The 19,514-nt window shown below is 42.3% G+C and overlaps 1 protein-coding gene across 4 annotated transcripts in view; it reads right to left on the bottom strand.

The window, feature by feature from the left end:
* The window catches only part of LOC146802275 (uncharacterized), a 275,082-nt gene that overhangs the window by 205,387 nt on the left and 50,181 nt on the right, over nt 1–19,514 (bottom strand). Inside the window, exons 1-2 of one of the 4 annotated variants that reach the window (XM_085621851.1) lie at nt 8,670–8,830; nt 4,924–6,975 (exon numbers count right to left, since the gene is read on the bottom strand). The exons of 1 other annotated variant lie outside the window; for it this stretch is intronic. The gene's annotated coding sequence lies outside the window, so the exon portion shown is untranslated. Of the gene's footprint in view, nt 1–4,923; nt 6,976–8,669; nt 8,831–11,807; nt 18,415–19,514 lie in introns of those variants that run through there. 2 more of the 4 variants (XM_085621850.1, XR_014967723.1) reach the window with 2 other exon arrangements.

The following is a 19,514-nucleotide window of genomic DNA, read 5'->3' as shown; positions in this document are numbered from 1 at the left end:
AAAAAATCTCTCTCATCAACTCTTGAATATGCTTCCTTGTTTTGGTTCAAACAATCAATACCAACAAAGCTCTCAAAGGCTTTGTTAACCTCATCGCTGCTTATGACGGATGGTTCCGTCAAGCGCGTCGGTCGCGCTGTGCGCATGACGGAACCACTCCGTCATGGCCCCGCCCACTCAATGGAACCTTCAGCACGGTGCGGTAATCCACGCCGCGCTGAAGGGGTTAACTTATCTCAGCGTGGCTTCACACTAACCAACCAATAGTAGTGCAACTCTCTGTGATGTTACTCAACTCCCTTGTGGAAATCGCCCCTCCATTACAATGTCTGCAGTAAACCTAGGGGGAGTTTGCATAGCCGTGCTGTGCGGAACTCTGGAAAGCTGCAAGAAAACTCTGCCGCGCTAAGCGGACTTCCGCGAGCGGGTGGAGTTGCTTGTCCCACCCGTTCGCGTGACTTTTCTGCTGTATACCAACGCACATTGCATGTTTGGGAAAAATATTGTGCAAACTGCACCACACGGTCATGCATGGGCGTGGCCATCTTGTTTTATTCTCTGTTATGTTGCTGGGGCCTACTTTTTGAATATTTCCTAATTTTTCAAGCCTTGCTTCCCAAAAGTTTTTTTTTTAATCTTTTTTATTTATTTTCTTTCCTTCAGTCTTCCTAAGTGTATATTTTGTGTTTCTTTCTACTTTTCTGTGTGTATATCTCTCTACTTCCTATTTTTTTACTTACTTCCTTCTTCTCCCTGTTATTTTTTTTAATACTTTCTACATTTTATTATTCACTCCCCCTCAGCAGTATGGCACAGAAGCGTTACACCAAAAAGGCAGCAATTTCAATTTTAAAACAAGGTTTTCCTCCAGATTTCTGGGACTTCAATGGGCAGTACATTCGCTCCTAGTCTAGCGAATTTGTACCTCCATTGCATTGAGACTGAGTTGATCCTGATGTCCCACAACCCTTTCCATTCTAATATCCGCCTATGGAGGTACTAGTCATCTGGAGGGGCACAGAGGAGGGAATAACCGAATTCCAATAATAGCTCAATAATTGTAATGACTACCTCAAGTCCACTTGCGACTACAGTCAAGATAAATTACCTTTTCTTGATTTACTAATTTACTCTACACCTAGTGGTCTACAGATGGAACTCTGTAAAAGATCAATGGCAAAAAAATGTGCTCTTGGCATTTTCCAGTTTCCATCCGAAATCGCTGAGAAATACCTTACTGTTTGGCCAATTTTTACGTCTTAGACGTAATTGTACAGACTTTGAGAAGTTTAAAACTCATGCACAGAATTTAGGATGCAAACTTCTGGAGCGTCAATATCCATAGATGCTAATCGAAAAAATCGATCAAATTAGCCAAAAATAATAATTGTGAACGTCCCGCAACAAATCAAGCCTAATACAAAAGTCCATCAATAAAAACTGGAAGATTTTGAACAAAGGAGCACGTCCATCTCCCCAGACCTATGTTTGCCTTCAAATGTAGTATGAATCTGAGAGATAAACTGGTGTATACTAGATCATGCACCAAGTCCGTCATACATCAGAATACCCTTTGGGATTCACAACCTGTTAGAAGCCATTACCCATGTGGGTCATGTAGTGTTTGTGCCCAGACAACATGTACAACATCTATTGATATAGGCACAGAACGACCATGGTTACTACAGCATGATACAAATTGCAATTCTGACAACTTGATTTATCTTATCACATGTCCTTGTGGCCTGAGCTACTTGGGAATGACCACTAGGAAAATCAAGCTCCGTTTTGTAGAACACAATAGTACAATTAGGTGCAACAAAAACACAACCTAATTAACCACACGTTTTCATGACATGGGACATGGGCTAAATGAACTCACATGGACAGTTTTGGATAAACCGAACATTTCATAACAATTGCCAACATGACACACTTTTTGTTTAGAAAAGAGCAACACTGGGTCTTTAGACTTGAGAGTGACAGCCAAGATCTCAATGATGATATTCTATGGTTCACCTTGTCATGTTCATAGGACCATTACCTGTAACTACAATAGGACTATGGCCTTTAAAATAATCATCTGTATTACACTGGGTCACCTCTCTTTTTCCTTTTCAACAATGCGCATCCGTGATTAGACTGTTACATGTAACATGATCACAACTTGTAACTGCATAACATTATAGCTCGACAGGCTGTCACACTCTGTTGGCTTTGAGTCTCTTCCTACATGACATGAGAACGTGTCCTCTTTTTTCCTTCCTCTCCTTCCTCCTTTTTTTTCTCAATAAGCCATGAATTTGGGTGATTTATGCAGTGCCAGTGACAATACTTGATAGCAGCTGCACAAGCCAACTACGGCAGTGATCTGCTATTGACAAATGTACTACATTTCCCACCTGTCCTCTGACTGCGCACAGCACATCAAGGATCTGCCCTCCATGCCGCGGTTCGTGCCTCATCACCAGCTGATGGGCGTTCCTCATTTGCACACGGAAGCTAAATGGCATTCTCTCACACTGTTCGGTGACCATGTTTGGACCGCGTCTTCTCCTACATGAGGTATGAATTTACGCTTGGTTATGGTATCTAGATGACACCCCGGGTTAGCTTGGAGTTGTTGTTGTGGTCTGTTTGCTGTTGTGGCATACACTACATTTTAATGGGATGGAAACCAGCATGTTCATGGTCTGAGTCCACTATAATGAAGCCGCGTAGGGTTACATTTCGCTATCTTTAGTTACTAATGCTGTACATTTCAGGTCGTAATTATGGTTTGAATGTACTAGATGAAATCTTTGTCTCCGTAGCCAAAGTGACTTGTTTTCGCAGTATGAGTCACTCTTGCCTGTTTTAAATAGGGTATAGTTCTTACCCTTATTCACAAAAGAGACACATTTCACTTACTCGCTGTTTCTGTATTGAATGGCATAGCAGGTTTTTCATCTCTCTATGTTTTCTTCTTCTTCTCGGATTGTCACACGCTAAATGAACTGTATACCTTGTGTGGATTCTCTGGACTATAATACATAGTCATATTTTATCACCACCTTAATATCTCCTTTTAGGTATTAGATGCCGCATTGAGTGTGTTAGACTGAGGTTACAGGTATCGACGCATTCACCTTACAATCGGGGTAGGAGCTTCACATTATGCTACCACTGAATAAGATATTTACATGCACTGCAATCAGAACCATGCATACTAGGGGCTGTGTGTTTTGTTGTTGTTAAATCATATTCATTTGTTTCTCTTTCTAGGGAGTTTGCTGACAAGTATACTCCACGGCTGAGTGATATAACACTCCACCTACTGGTTTTGTATTCACACTTTACCAGTGCTTTAAAGATATACAAGTGGTTACTAAGACTTCACTTCTTGCACTTCTCTTTGGTCCTGATGAATGCCGTTGCATCCCTACGGGTAGCACTAGGCTGAAACATGTCAACCTTTCCATTATCCTGACAGATTGAATCTCCCTCTGTCAGAGTTACTTTTCTTTTAATCCTAGCCAATGAGTGCACTATTAAAATATTTTGGCATATCATATAGCTAGTTTTAGTCTCTTTCACTTGTTCACCCCCTCCCCACACCCTGCTCATCTAGAGGTTTAGTATACATCATTATCTCTACTAAAAACATCCCTGAGCTCCTCCCTCTCAGAAAGGGGGTTGTAGCCCGCACTACAACTAGGCTTTTATTCCCAGGAGATCCCGTATGATGAAGCATGTCACCTTCGGGTGGGTGAGGGGAATCGTTCTAAGAAAGGGATACCCCACCACTGTATTTTCAAACTAGACCCAGGGGCCGTCTATTGTGTTTTCTATTTGTATAGTGGGCAAGCGGCACCTGCTAGTCTTTAAAATTCCTCTGGTCCCCTTTTTTGTGTATATGGCAATCAAGAGTCGCCTTCCTTGCGGAAAGGGGCATCCGGAAGGGGTGCAGCCCAGGGCCTTGTTTTCAGAGGTGGAGGTGGCAGCGCTTGGGTTTTTTTGTGCCGCGCCACAACCCCTCCACCGTGGCAGCAGGCGGCAGGCCTGGGTCTGGGTACGGGCTCAGGGAGCACCAGCAGCACTGGGCAAGGGTGCACCGGGCAGTGTATCGCTGCTCTGGGGTCCAGCGCACTCACAATCAGCTGATGCACTGTTGGTCTGACATCCTGGATCGAGAACAGGACCTGCTGGACCTGCTAAGGGTTGAGGTTGCAGGGCTTGGTGAGTAGCTAATTATTAATATTAATAATTACTTGTGTGCTCTATGTTTTTGTTTATATTTATTTCCCAAATAGCAAGAATGCTGCTCAAATGCAGGTAAGTTACGCTTACAAATCTTATGTGATCGTTATTCTAGACAGGTGCTTGGCGGGACCTTATTGTACTTGTTTGCAACTTAGCTTTCGCTTGGGCTGATGATGCAAGAACTTAAGATAAGTAATGCAGACCCTAAGACAGTGGTAGTTAGTATTAGTAATTTAGTGGCGCGCACCCTCTCACTTCAGTTCTTAGAACCTTTCTTGTACTTCGTACAGTGACAAGCAATCAACAAATGTGTGCCTGGCTCCAACCTTGGGCCTTGACTATCTATCCTTTCCTACCCTAGAGGTACTGCCACACATGTGACATTATAATTCGACTTACACTGGCAATTTGTGAACTGATTCATGTGGTGGTGGGCAGTGTGACACTGGGTGTTTGTTTATCTGTAACTATTATGCTTATTGTGTTAGTTATGATTCACAATGTCGGTGGCCTACCGACGAGTGATAAATAATTTCCCCCCCGAAGATTATTTGTTTTCCTTCCCCTTTGACAGACCCCACCAGCCCCTTAGATACCGCAAACACAAATCTAATTTACACAAAAAATTACTCAATCTCTCCCTTCTTGTTGTGCAACAACAAAATTGTACTACAGGCTTACCTATTGATTTGAGTCAGGACTGGGGACACAGTTGGTACGGAATTGGACACCATACTCGGAGTCAGGCTCATTTTTTGGGGATTTCCCCATTGCCAACATCGCTACTGCTGCATGCTTCCAAGCAGCAATAAATATCTCAGCAGTGTCAACACCTTCAGGTATTTTTTCTCTAGCCCCCACAAAAAAGATCCACTGTGTACTGATGCACATGTAATCAGTCGCATGGACACTGGTCCAAATGTCTGTTGTCAGGTGGATACTGTGAACAGCACTCTGTTGCAAAGCTTGTCCAAGCAATTCAAGCACCTCATGATGTAGCGCTGGAACAGCACCTCTGGCAAAGTAAGACCAGCTGGGAATCTTCCATTTTGGGCAGATGGTTGCCAGCCGCAAATTAAAAAAAAAACACTTGTTCCACATGAGAAAAGGGAGGGGGGGGGTCCAGCACTAACATTTTAGCCAGTTTCGTGTTGCACATATGTGTCGTTGGGTGGTTGCATTCATACTCTGCCTTTGGCCTAAACATGGCAGGAAAAGTAGCCTGAAAGTTTTCTTTCCTGATGCCACTGATGCAGGTGACTTCTTGAGAGCAGGCAGTGATAGGCTGACTTTGCTTTTCAGCGGGCAGTCACTGTCCTCAGTTGCCTTGGTGTCTCGACCTGGGTCTTTTGCCACTGTGATGTTTCTGATGTGGGAGATACTACTGCACTGCTGGGAAGTGGGCTGCTTTGCGTAATGAAGACGCCTTCCTCTTCTTCACCTTCCACTATGATCGGATCGAATTTGGATTTGCTGCTCTGCCGCTTTCACCCCCTTCACCAACAACACTTGCAGTTTTTTTGCCGCTAAGGTGTGCCTTCCAATGGATCATATGGTGCTTTCTCAAATGGGCTGTTTGGTCCCCAGTACCACAGTTTGTACCAAGTTTACCCCGACTAACACTTGCTCCACAATGGCAGCATATGGCAAAGTTCGCCTCCTTCTAGCTAGCCGAACTGAAGTCCCAAACTGGGGAGCTCAACTTTCTGGTGCCACTGCCAATGTCAGATAAACTGGCAGTAGGTAGATGTTTTGACATTTAACTCTCTGCAGTACCTACTTCTATTGAGGTTGTGGATGTAGGTCGCTGCCGGGAATTTGCAAATATGGCAGTTGGCGGTGGTTGTATTAATGGTGCCATGTCCACAGCCCCTCTAGGAAGTTGGGATGGGGTAACGTAGGTCTCCACAGGGGCTGGGCTAAATCCATGATGACTGGCTCATCGTTATCCTCCTCTTCTACATGTGCCTCCATAACTCTAAGTCTTTCTGGAACCTTCCTTTTCCCTAGCCTTGTCTGAGTCATCTTGTGGCATGTCTCACTCTCAGACTGAGGAGGGATCTAAGCGGTGTCTAGACCATCAGAATGTGGGCCTGAAGAAGAAGATGATGTACCACTAACACTCCTTTTTCTAGCTGGAGATATGGAAGACAATGGATCTTCTGTAGCAGATTGCTCTACTTCCTCACCATGAAGCTCAATCTCTTGAACTGCTCCTACGTCAGGAGGAACTACTATTGTTGGTTGTGGCTGTTGTTCTTGTTGTATACTTCTCTGAGTTTCCTGCAATGATTGGGCACTAGTTTGCAATAGAGATAAGTCAATGTCAACATCACTGCTCGTTGTCGTTGCCATGTTTAGACTGGCTGCCTCTGTGATAGACATGGGCTTGGGTCTAGATTTGGGTGGATCCACTGATTTGAGGGTGCTGCTTCCAGCTTGCTTCCCAGTGGCCGGTGCCACAGGCACAGCTTTTTGTTTTCCAAAAAACATCTGGGGCGACATACCAGTGGTGGGAGTGGTAAGCTCCTTCTTCTCACTGGCACTTTCTTGGTAGCAGTTTTAGCACCTTTCTTTGGGGCCATTTTGAAGCTATCAGTGATCAGTAGCACTTAGCTTCACAAGTTGAAGAGATGTCTGTGATGTGTGGGTCACTCACAAGTCACGCCATGCACAGGCCTCCTTTCTAGCATTACTATGGGTGATGTTGTCTCCTGTTGTCTTGTCGTGCACCTAAAAGAAAAGAAGAAAGAAGGACATCAGTGAAACGTGGCATTGTTGCTGTTCAATTAGTAGTACAAACAAACAATATCATTCAGTGTGGTCACTGGTTACGACCTTAATTAACAATACAGTGTATATCTATTCGTAAAATGGAAAACCACACCAACATAAACTTTCATCGTGATTGACTGTATACTCAGGAATTTTAAGGGAGAGCAAAAACAACAACATACAGATGAAACTGTTTGCTTTATGTGCGTCACGTGACATCACACACATGTGATGTGGAAGTCAGGGAGGTGCAGCTGACAAATGGAAATGTAAGGAATAATCCCTAGACAATGAATGCTGTTGAGCACCTATAACAGACATGGGTTGATTGATGCCAGACGTAGTGGAAAATGGTATGAAACAAAATATACAAAAATGTAAAAACCATAAAAAAAATATATAAAATATAATTTACCAATGGCAAAAGCACACTGGCTGAATACACAAAATGGCTGCCACTCACATTGTCACAACAAGAAGCAGGAGGCCTAGAACAAAGATCACATGCAGGCCTATGGCAAAAGCACACTGGCTGGATATACAAATGGCCGCCACCCACATAGTCACGGACTCACAACAAGAAGCAGGAAGCCTAGAAAACAAAGAACGCATGGAGGCCTATGGCAAAAGCACACAGGCTGGATAAACAAAATGGCCATCAGCCACATGGTCACATCAAGAAGCTGAAGGCCTAGAACACAGAACGCATGCAAGCCTATTGAAAAAGCATGCTGGCTGCCTACACAAAATGACTGCCAGCCACATGGTCACAAAAAGAAGCTGGAGACCTAGAACAAAGAACGCATGTAGGCCTATGGCAAAAGCACACTAGCTGGATACACAAAATGGCCACCAGCCACATGGTCACAACAAGAAGCTGGAAGCCTTGAACAAAGAATGCATGCAGGCCTATGGCAAAAGCACACTGGCTGTCTACACAAAATGGCCGCCAGCCACATGGTCACTCACAAGTCACAACAGGAGGCCTGTTAAACAAACAGCATATGCAGGCCAACGGACAGTCTACTGACTATACAAAATGGCCCCTGGCCAGTGGCCACATAGCATCTGAAACAAAGGCAAATGGTGGCCTATGGCACTCACACATGCTGATCAGGCAGATTAGGCATTGTAAAACAGAGAAAATAGCATTAATTCAGCAATGCCAAAAAATTAACAGGGCTAAAAATAAAATGTTTATAACAACCCACATCCTTCAAAGCCATTATGCCACCTAGTCCAATACACTGTTTGCATGGAACAAACATGTAATACCACAAAATAAACATTTTGTATTTCAATCCAAACCCATCCATGGCCTAAATGCTGTAAAAACCACAGAAACAGTTGTTTCATGCACCCATGACTAGCACTGGGCCTACTGGCTGGAAGGCCAATTGCAGGCTAGGCCACATAGTGAATTAAATCAACATTGCAAATATATTTAAAACAATGGAGAAAATGAAGTAAACTATGAAAGATTTTTCCTTCACAAAAGAAGAAAAATAAAATGCAAAGAAATCAGTGATCACTAGGCCCCTACTGAAACAGCAGGCCACCAATCACAATACATTTTAAAAATCGATTAACAGTGTAAATAAAACCAGGTGCATGGCCCCAATCAAACAAACAACATCAGTTCTTTTACTTACTTGTGAAATCTCAAATACAGAAAGTCCTTAAATCCAATGGGATATGCAGCAGACACAAAGAGTGATCCTTCCAGCTCCAAATCCAAATGAAAAGTGAGCAGGATATGGGCAAAGCACTGGTGGAGTCTGCTGGACAGGAACAAGAAGTTGGAGACTCTGGGGCACTTCCTACCAGTTGAAAAAAAAGTTGAAAAAATAAATACTCCCAGCACAAAAAAAACACTGCTAAATGTCAATTTAAGGAGGTTGATGCTTCTCGAGGAGAGAATCTTCCCCAGATTGTAGCCTCGATAGATTCTGCGTGTTAGGGATCGTGTACAGCAGAAAACATATGCCAGAAGTCGCTGGCGCGCCCGAATGACGCGTTAGTGACTGCGAAATCTCGCGGTAGCATGTGGCCGGTTAGCAAGTCTCGTGGTGCCCGCGAACGGGCCTAAAAATCTTGTGGGCGATCGCTAGCACCCGGCAAGTCACTTCTGCGTGCATAAAATGACATTTTGAGCACATGGACCAAAAACAAATCTCCGCTCCAGAGTGCGGAGTTTAACGGTAACTCTGTGTTCCCGCGGAAGGCAGAGTTACCAAATTCCACAAACTCCACAAACTCAGAGGAGTTTTTCGCCCGGGCTTAGTCAGCAGCGTGTACTTCTTCCCCAAAAAATGTTATCAAAAGTCGAATGTCACAAAAAGATGTTACAAAGCAGCAGTATAAGAAACAAGCTTCAATATAAACTCTCGCCTGCTCCACTAAATGAAATAACTGTCACTCACTCAAAAAGGATCTATCACACACTTCCAAGCAAAAGCCTCGACCAGTGTAACCTCACCTAAATCGTTACAATTATTCTCTGTGCACTGAGAACAACCGTAATGACTGTAATTCCTCACCCTCACAAAGTTCCCTTCACCAGTGGCTCTACTGATGACGTCTCACGCACAGCACCTTCAATGCAGAGCAGACAATCTCACACTGAGTCCACCCTAAGGTGTGTATCCCGGGATCTTAGGCCACTTTGGACCTGATAACCACTTCAACTTAGTAACAAAAAATACTTTGTTCAAGGATAAGCACTAAAACTTTGCATAATCATAGTACCCCAATCTAAGCTATAAGCAAAAGCAACGTGCGAAACCTATTAATACTCATGCCACTATTTTTGTTGTCTCTTCGTATTTCTTTAAGACTGGCACTTCATCACCTTTACCTGAACTTGAGCATTGGGTAAACCCTATGGGAACCTCAATAGACATCCCCTTTATATGCTAAGTTTGTCAGAGTAAACCATTCGACACGCTACCAGAATTGCTGCTGTATCATAATTTATTGAGAAAAAACAGGAGACGGATGAGGAGTGGCACTGCCATACTAAATGATTTAAGACCCTATCAAATGAAGGGAATATAGGAACCCTGTGATATATCATTCAGGCCTAATGAGGCAGCATTATAACAACATTGGAGGTTATCCTCTAATGGTGCTGGAGATTCCACAACGAAAGAAGGACAGTGAGGCTAGCTGTTGTTCAAATCTGCATTTCGTATTGATCCTTATACAAGGTTCTTTTAAAAAAAAATTCTGTTGTTGGGAGAATCATTTTATATTTCCAGACAGGGAGTTTCCGGATAGAAGTGACTTCTGCACTTTGCTCTATTTAAGATATCATCAGAGAGTATTATCTTTAGTCTTGATAAAGATGGTTTAAATCAAGATAATACCATTGAAATGCGTCAACGGAATAGAACCATAATCCGCACAGTTGGCTGCCACACTAGATATTGATTGTCTTTTGTACATCAGGGTCCAGCCTCAACATTCCCTCATACGGATATGGTCCCTTTATGACAAAGTGTAGTGTCTTTTTAATACTCTTTTGTTTTTTTTTAACAAACTTTATTGTCTTTTACATGTTGTGCAGTAGAGCCACTGAACGCAGCACTAGTAAATACAAAATAAGATCATTCTGATGCATCCCATTACATATCTTGCATGATCCCATAGTCATGAGTTTTAATTTTATCAATCGCATTCTCAGCTTGGTAAAGCTTCTGCAAATATTCATGAAGGGTCCCCCTCCCCTTCCCCAACATATAACTGATCCCTACCCCCCACCCCCTCCCGCCTGCACTGCTGTCTCCCTACTACATCCATTGAGCTCAGATAGGCGCATCCCCTGTACTTGAGATGTGTGTGATGGTGCTTCGCCGGAGCCTCCTTCCCGTATCCCTGTCCTCTCCTGTGTAGTTCTATTATATGTCCCTATCGCTCGGGTCTGTAGTGCTGTTCTCTCCTAAACTGACTCCTGGGGGTTCTCTCTTTGTGGTGGTCTCTTAGATCTTAGAGGTGGAAGCTTCAGATGCTCTGTCACCTCTCTTTAGTTCTTCCATCAACCCTTCCCACGCCCGAGCACCTTCCAGCGTGTCTTTTTAATACTCTTGTCTAATTGTCTTTGTGATTGAGTTTATTTAAAGTGTGATTTTTTTTATTTTGAACATAAATATACTATGTATGATTAACTGTTTTTTAATTTGCTTCAATTGTTTTATATGCTTTTAGTAAATTGATACATAACATTTCTAATATTTTTCTTGTGTACTGGCACACTACTTTTTCAATTGGTACTGTATCCCCCATGATTCAATGTGTGTGATTTAGGTGAGTGACTGAGTAAGAGTTTTCGCAGTATTTGCCAACCAAAGGATATATTGTTATTTCTCTGTATCATAGACTGGGCCCTTACTTACTTTCCAATTTTTGGTCCTCCGATGGATCTTGCTTCATGCTGAAAGGGGTTGTATATTCGGGGAATGGGCAGTTACCCAATGAGGACCAGGAATAGGATAACTGTATCCACAAACTTGAAAATGCTCATATAGATAAATCTCAAACAGATACTGTAGATATAAAATATGATCACTGCAAACCCAAATCTACTAAAGAAACATTAGCCCGCAAGGATCATACAAACCAGGAATTGCGTTATAGTTAAGAGAAATAATAGCATCAGAATTTGATGATCAGAAACTTCCCTCTCACATTTCTGTTTAGTCATAGAGTAACCTAGAAATAATATGCACTCACAATGAATGACAAGTCAGAACAGCAGAGTCATATAAAAAAAAAGTTAATTTGGTTTATCAGATTAAGTTGGAAATGTTTTACGTTGAAATAAATTTAGTATTCAGACTTGAATTCAAATAAAGATAGATTTAAATAAAAATACCAAAGCTCTCGATTCAAGAGAGATAAGGTGATAAAGAAGGGTAGTCTCCCTCAGCTGAGGGAGACCCCCAAGCACATACAGCGTATACGTAGGTATGGATAGATAGCCAGGTTAGTCTTGCGCAAAGACTCTCAGGAGATTTCAGCAAAGTTCCAAGTAGCCAGTCCAATCCATTAAGACAGTAACCTGTCTTTGTCTGCCACCATAACAGCAGGAGTCACACCAACACAACAGAAACCCTTTGCTTAGTATGCATCGATCCGACTAAGGTCTCAGGTCCCAGGCAGGGGCAGGTCAGAGCAGCGCTCTTCAAAATCTCTTAAGATAGACAATTATACTTGGTCAGTTTTGGGGTGACACCTCTTGGCATCACTTCAATTTGTCAGACTGCTCAGTCCAATGATCAGCTCGTATAGGATGAGTGTGATGCAACAGTAAAGAAGACACAAAATCCAGAAGTATAGGTGGATCAATTACAGAGTTCCTTAAGTTATTCAATATGAAAAACATTGAACAATGGCACATTGAGGAAAAGGCATGTACAGTTCAGAAGGGCACTTTCCCAGGCAGCTGCTCTAAATTGTAGTAATGATTGTAATGAGTGCTCTGTGCAGTTTAGGAAACAATATTAATCCAAAACTACTGACAATAGTGTGGAATGTTCTCATACATTTTGGTTATACAAGTCCAAGATCTCACTGTAAGTAGGAGGATACATGAATTTGAGTTATTACACGGCAAATTAATTTTAATTGTGAATCATACATTGAAAAGAACATTAAAGCATGTAAAATCGAATGTATCATCAATACACTACTAATCTTTTCAATAGGGTTGAAATGAATACATGTAAGTATAGGGTACTCATAAAAGTTTGTAAGTACCAATGTGTACATGTAGCTTATAGTTTGTCTAAACATTTTTGTGAGCTAAATCACTAATACATATGTAAAATAAATCCTAGAAAATTATCATGAAGGCACAGTTATGTATGATTGTTTAACACCTCCTTTTCTTTTGTCATTTTCGGTGTACACATTATAACATGAAATGTCATTGTCATTCATTTTCACGTGGTAAGCAAGTTAATTTATATTGTTTCAATTTTAGTATTATTAATGTTCACACTCATATATGAATATCAAATCGATTAGCAATAAACTCCATAAAGTGAGAATCTATCATTCTGCATACATTCTGACACTTGTTAATAAATATGCTATATTTTCATTAATTAAATACCAACTATACTATTCGAATGTTGAACATATATCTAATCTATATTTCTTCTGCATGCTTCTAGGCTTCAGTAACGTTACTATGTATAATAGTGCCATTTCTCATATCGTGTAACAGGCACACCTTTGCTATTTGCTCCCGAAAAGGTGTCATAGGTCCTTTCTTTTGTCATGAAACCCTTTTGAAGTAATCTCTGGCCTATCAGTATCCATTACAGCACAAAAACCTCACGATATGTCTCGCCCAGGTTTCATAACTACTGTATTTTGGATGTACATATCATACACTGTAATAAATACAACATCCAGTTTTATATGTAGTATATCATTTGGATATTTTTAATTCTCTGGGTGCTGTATCATTTTTAATTCGAATCCACTGTTTAAAAGCAAAGGTTACCAATGATTTGTTGTGATTTAATGTAAAGGTCACACTATGTCTGGATGCATTTGTGGTAGGATTGCTTCAGCAATGCTGTTGGCAGTATATATTGCACAGCTTGACAGTTTTAGAAGCTACAAATTGTTGGCTTCTACTAAACGTACTTTTATAAATAATTTACTGAAGATGAATGTGTATTTCGAGAAAGAAGGCTAACAGACCACAACATTGTATATGATTTATGTGCAATGACTTTATCAGCTATAATTATAGCTGGTCCATCATTCAATAGATTCATTCCAAGATATGAAAACATACTGTCTTTCTGGGCAATAGTCCAGTGATTGCAATAAAAGATAACCAAACTGTGAGGTTGCTGAACATCTCACAAACTATGGGGAAATTGACCTTCAGCGTGAAAAATTGCTTTGCGGTCCCACAAATCTTAGCAAATCCCTTTGAGGTCTACAGCTTACTTCGGCTGTGGAAATGTGACAGGCAATACAAAGTGTATTTTGTTCCTAGCGTCTACTCAATACAAGTGCCTGCCAGATCACCTGTATACAATTGTTTTTCAGAGTTTTTTGCGGAGGAAGCAGATTCCATAGCTTTGTTGCCTAATGTACTTTTTCACATCGTTTTTTAAGCCGATGGCCTACTTTTAATGACCCCTATGGTCTTGGGACTTCAAAGAAAGATGAACCCCCTTGCCAAATAGACAAAAGAAAATCAACTCTCAATAAACTTGTAGAAAAGTTTAGGTGAAAATACGTTCCATTTTTAAGAATCCCAAAAAGCTGCTGCCTTTGTATATCAACTATAAATTTTGTAAATGGTTTTAATGATTTGCACCCCTATTAATAATAAATAAAGTTCATACACTTATCTTAAATTTAAAGTCATTATTAAAATAAAAGTCAAATAAACACATGGCGCACCAGTATTTTCTTTCTTCTAGATGCTACGTGTATAAATAAGAATTAATAGTTTGATGTACAAAGGCCTTTTGCAGACTACTTTTTGATGGATTATGAGCTTTTTAGAAGTCTTTATTCTTTGCCTTGAGTACAATAGAGTTCCTCTTTTTGCCTCCTCTGACAGGGAAAGATTTACGCCCTGGTTGCGTGTTTGGGGGTCTTACTGCCAATATTACCGCAGCGGCGGTCCCAAGTAATCTGTGGAGTCTGGAGTTTTTTGCCCACCCTATCACGATGCATGCAGCCTGAACTGCTGACCGCGTTGGCAGAGTGTGTCCTGCCTGCGCTGCAGTGTACTGCAATGCTGGCGGTTCGTACACTGTCATCGTCAGGGCCAAGGGTTCCTACTGAGCAGATTAAGAAAGCACAGTTGCACTGGCAGTCCGCTTACGGCGGTTCCCTGATGGCGGTAGGCCGTTGCAGTATGCTCTCAGCAAAGTACCATAGAAGCAGTCATTGGTTGGGTACTAGTACAACACACTTGATGTCCATTGTGCGAGTAAATACACCTGCAAATCACACTACAGAACACACCCCATTTCAAAACTTGAGCCTTTACCACTCAACTGCAGCACAGCAATCCTGAGGGATGAGATGAGAGAAGGCAGGCCTTTTTTCCCCACCCCTTTTACCTCTCTCCACACACTTTTGCAGCACAATTTCTTTTCATCCCTTGGTGTATTTTTGGTTGTATTGTCACTGACTTTAATTTGGCGATATGGCCAGGCAAGAAAATCCAAATTTTTCAGGGGCAGAGTCATCAGTCATGGTGGATGAAATGATCAGAGCCGGAGTCCAAAATACTACTATCAGGCAGAAAAGGGATGTGTGGACCAGAATAGTAGACAAAGTGAAGGCCGTAGGTACCACCCTGCACACACAGCAGGAAATTATAAAGAGGTGGATCGACCTGAGGGGGAATGTGCGTTCCCTGACCTCCAAGCAACAGTTGGACTGGTGGTTGTCCTCCCAGCGCAATAATAAGAATGTTTCCATTGGTAGGAGAAGGTTGTGCAGATCCTATATCCTGAAGGCTTGAGAGGAATACCCAGGGGAGTTGAGTTTGATAAGTTACACCTTACTAACTGTCACTATATCTCAATGTCCTGTTAGCGCTCAACACAGCTTTTGCCATTGTGTTGTGTACCTAGCTACCTAACATGCAGTCCTCAACGTATCAGATATGTTGGCTTGTCTGTGTTAGTGTGTATTGTTGCATATACGGCTACATGTATTAATCTCCATTACATGCCACATGTTGTAATGGTGTCTGTAAGTGCATTTCTATAAAAATGTCATTCCAGGACGCATAATATATGTTAATATGTAAATATATGGTCCATCCCAACGGCATTTTGTCAATAGGCATGTTAGGCTAACCATTTTTCAAGTGTTGGCAAGTGGAGATCGAAATGACTACAACTGTTTCTGTAACTCAAAACAAGATGAAATTGGGATTTTGCCCATTCTCAGTTGTCTGGCATATAGCAACTGATGTTCATTGCTCATGGAGTGAGCAATCCATATACAATGCTCTACTCAGAGACATTTCTGCCTACTTTTCTTTATGTTGTACTGGAATCCTCAACTGAAACAATTGATGGAATGAATGACACCATACCAAGTGTGTGGCTCTAATATTTATAAGTCATGACGTTAATTTAGGTGATTAGAAGTGACAGGCTACCCATTGACTCTGAGCTGCTCACGTGATGACTAATGCTAAATATACAAACAAAATGTGGGAACACCTGTTTTGTACACAACAAGACCATGGACTGGTCAAATACACATGTTACCTCTCTACTGTGTTGGCTTGAATGTTCGAGAGATTTCATGTTTACTCCATAATCCAAAAGGCAACATCTCAGGACGTCTAATGAGCTGCTTAATTCAAGTACATGTATTTAATGTCTACAAATGTCTTGTTAACACTACCACTGATATATATCACATTAGTAATCGCTACCTATTTTGTTTTTACCTAGGTTTCTACTGTCTGTGTCACAAAAGATTTGGATGTAGATACCACACTTACACCAATAACAATGTTCTCTATTTCACAGCAGGTCTCTCTGGCAGAGCACCTGACCAGAGCTTGGCACAGAAGATACACCAACTCCACCCCAGGACCAAGCCTTCAGTGATGACAACACTCCTAGTGGTCTGGATGATGATGACAGTGCTGGTCCATCTCATCAGCCTGGGCAGACAGCAACAGTGAGTCTCACTGGGCCCACAACAACACCTCCACCCCAGCTGCAACACCTCAGCCAACCTCAGTCCCCACAACTTGTGTACCTAGCACAGTAACAACCATCATATCCCCCCCCCATCCTGGATCCTGATGTAGCAAACACCACCGTAGCTACAGAGGAGCTAGGACCCAGTTGGAGAGAGCACCCTCAGGCTTGTGGAGGTAGGAGTCGTGGGAGGGTAACTGTGGGCAACCAAGGCCACTCACACCCAGGCCACCATCAACCAAGTCTTAGGAGCCTATCATGAGTCCCAAGGCGTGAGGGGCCAGGTACTCACTGAAATCCATGAGATGAAGTAGCTGTAGAGGGACATGCACCACAAGGTAGAGGCCCATCACTCAAACATGGGCTATCTAATTGGGGTGCTGCAGGACTTTCACGCTGCAAGGCTTTTCCAGCACCGTCTACCCCTTCCTGTGGTCCAGCGACATCGGGACCATCAACATCTGCTGCAGCGATAGGAAGGGAGGCCCTGCCAAAGGAAGGCACACCTGCAGATACCCCTGTCCCTGCAGCTGTGGAACCCCTCCCCACACTGGCAGGGGGAGACGTCCACGCAAATTACAGGGTGTTGCAGATGGCAAGACTGCAAATACGCGCAGCAAGAAACCTCAAACCTAAGTTCCTCCAGTGTGTGTAACACAGTCAAACTGTGGACTATTTCTAGTCACATTTTTCTTTCTGATGGCAGTAGTATTTTGGATGTTGGTCTACAAACAATTAACCATGACTGACTTCTTCACTTTTCAGTTTTCCTGTTTGGTTTTCACAATGTTTCTTTTTTCCCCACACTTAAATTAATCCACTAGCCTGAAAGTCATTGCCTGCTGTAGTATATCTCACATCTAGCAATGTATATATGTACTCCAAGCTGAACTTTACAATGGCCAAAATATCAACTTGCATAAGCATGGATATGATGCATGTACACAATGTTTAGCTTAGGATCACAACCATGTTTCACCAGAACATGCATATAAGTGTGTTCTCCTATACCATCGTATTTTCATTGTGCCAACCATAGGCTGGCATTAAGTCAGAAACATAGAAAATCATACATGACACCAATAATGGCAGTGGTCACATTTTTAGTTGCAGACCTTTACAACATGGAACGAGGAACATATCAGACAATTTTCTATTGTATAGGAAAAATAAGATTGGTCAATGTCATCAGCTGGAGCCAAATCACCTAGTTCACAAATAACACCAATAGACAAAACGCATGGCAGTACTACATTTTCTCATCACAGGATCACTACAATCCATTGTTCCAGTATCTGGTGGAATGTCACAAGCACATTTCTGTGGTGTGCCACAAGTACTTTGCCCTACAATGAGGAGGCACATCAACAGCTATATACACTTTACACACAATGAGGATTTAGCCAATGTGAAGGGAGAATAGCATGATTTGCCTCCATAACAACATTTTGTTGGAGCACATCCTGGTGCACATATTGCTTTGGGACCACCACATGACAAGGAACAAGTCCAATCGATTTCTCATAACTTCCATCCTATCACTCTGCAAGCTGTCTTGTTACATGTATGTGTCTGTCATTCCCATGAACAACCCATGTCCCCTTTGTACTTCCAAACAGCATCATATAACTTTCTCATGTCACAACCCTGAAATGTCCAATTGAAGATGTCATGGTGAAGGTACCTAAAACAGACCAAAACAAACTAATTAGCTATCAAACTATACATATAAGACAATTCACATAGAGAACTACTGGAGAACATAGCCCATGAAAATAATCTGAGCAAAACAAAGCAACACAAGCAAAATGTCCATGTGTCAAAACCTTGTTCAACAAACACCTTTCACTTTCACCTGGATTTCCCAGAGCTTGCCCTCCATAATATTTTCTCTTAACATTCTCCTCTCATCATCACAACAAGAGTTGCTGTAACAGTCAAAGTTATGACATTTGACAAAATACTTACTCTCATGAGAAGAAGTTGATGAGATTTTGGCACTTCACCTCCTTCCGCTTTACCATTATCATCAGCCCTCTCTTTCCCCAGGGCAGCCCCTCTTGCGATCCAGGAGTCAGGACTGCCTTATTCCACTGGTAAGATGTTCGGGGTCTGAGGGGTCTCCACTCCACATCGGAATTTGATGAGGTTCTTGGGATTGGCATCCATGGGCGGAGTCTTCCATCCTATGCGGTGGTTGGTCTTCGGCGGTATCACCATTTGCAACCTGCCCTGTCCATGGAACTTGGTATTGAAACCAGATATGTGCATTGCGATGGACAACCGAGTTTCTCTCCTGCCCCCCATTGCCTCCCTCCTGCATTCTGTTCTGTGATGATGGCGGGTGTGAGGCAGCCATCCTACCCCCATATGTTGACCTTCTCGGATGTTTGCTAGTCTCGGCTCTTTGAGCGAAGACGTTCCTGCTACGCTGTGGCGCTGTGACCCAAACCGGGCTAAGGGCTGTACTCCTGACCCGAATTGGGCCTGCCTTTGTTCCGGGCCGGTGGTGATGGACTAGCCTTGGGTGCTACACTAGTTGGTGCTGGTCTGCAGGGTTTGTATTTTAATCTAATTGACCGTCTGCCCAATCTCCTACCCCCCTCTACTCTATGATACGTTTATTTGGTGTATGCCCATGGCTCCGTTGCTTCTCCTTACTTATTGTACATTGATGTCTGTTTTTACTTATTTGTATCTTGTGCAACTTCCTCACTCTCATCTATGTAAAGAGCACTGATATAACGGGGTCTAGCCAGCGCTATGTAAAACTCCAACAATAAA

The sequence above is a fragment of the Triturus cristatus genome, chromosome 8, assembly GCF_964204655.1.
Source record: "Triturus cristatus chromosome 8, aTriCri1.1, whole genome shotgun sequence".
Lineage (NCBI taxonomy): Eukaryota > Metazoa > Chordata > Amphibia > Caudata > Salamandridae > Triturus > Triturus cristatus.
This window is presented reverse-complemented; position numbering and strand designations above follow the sequence as displayed.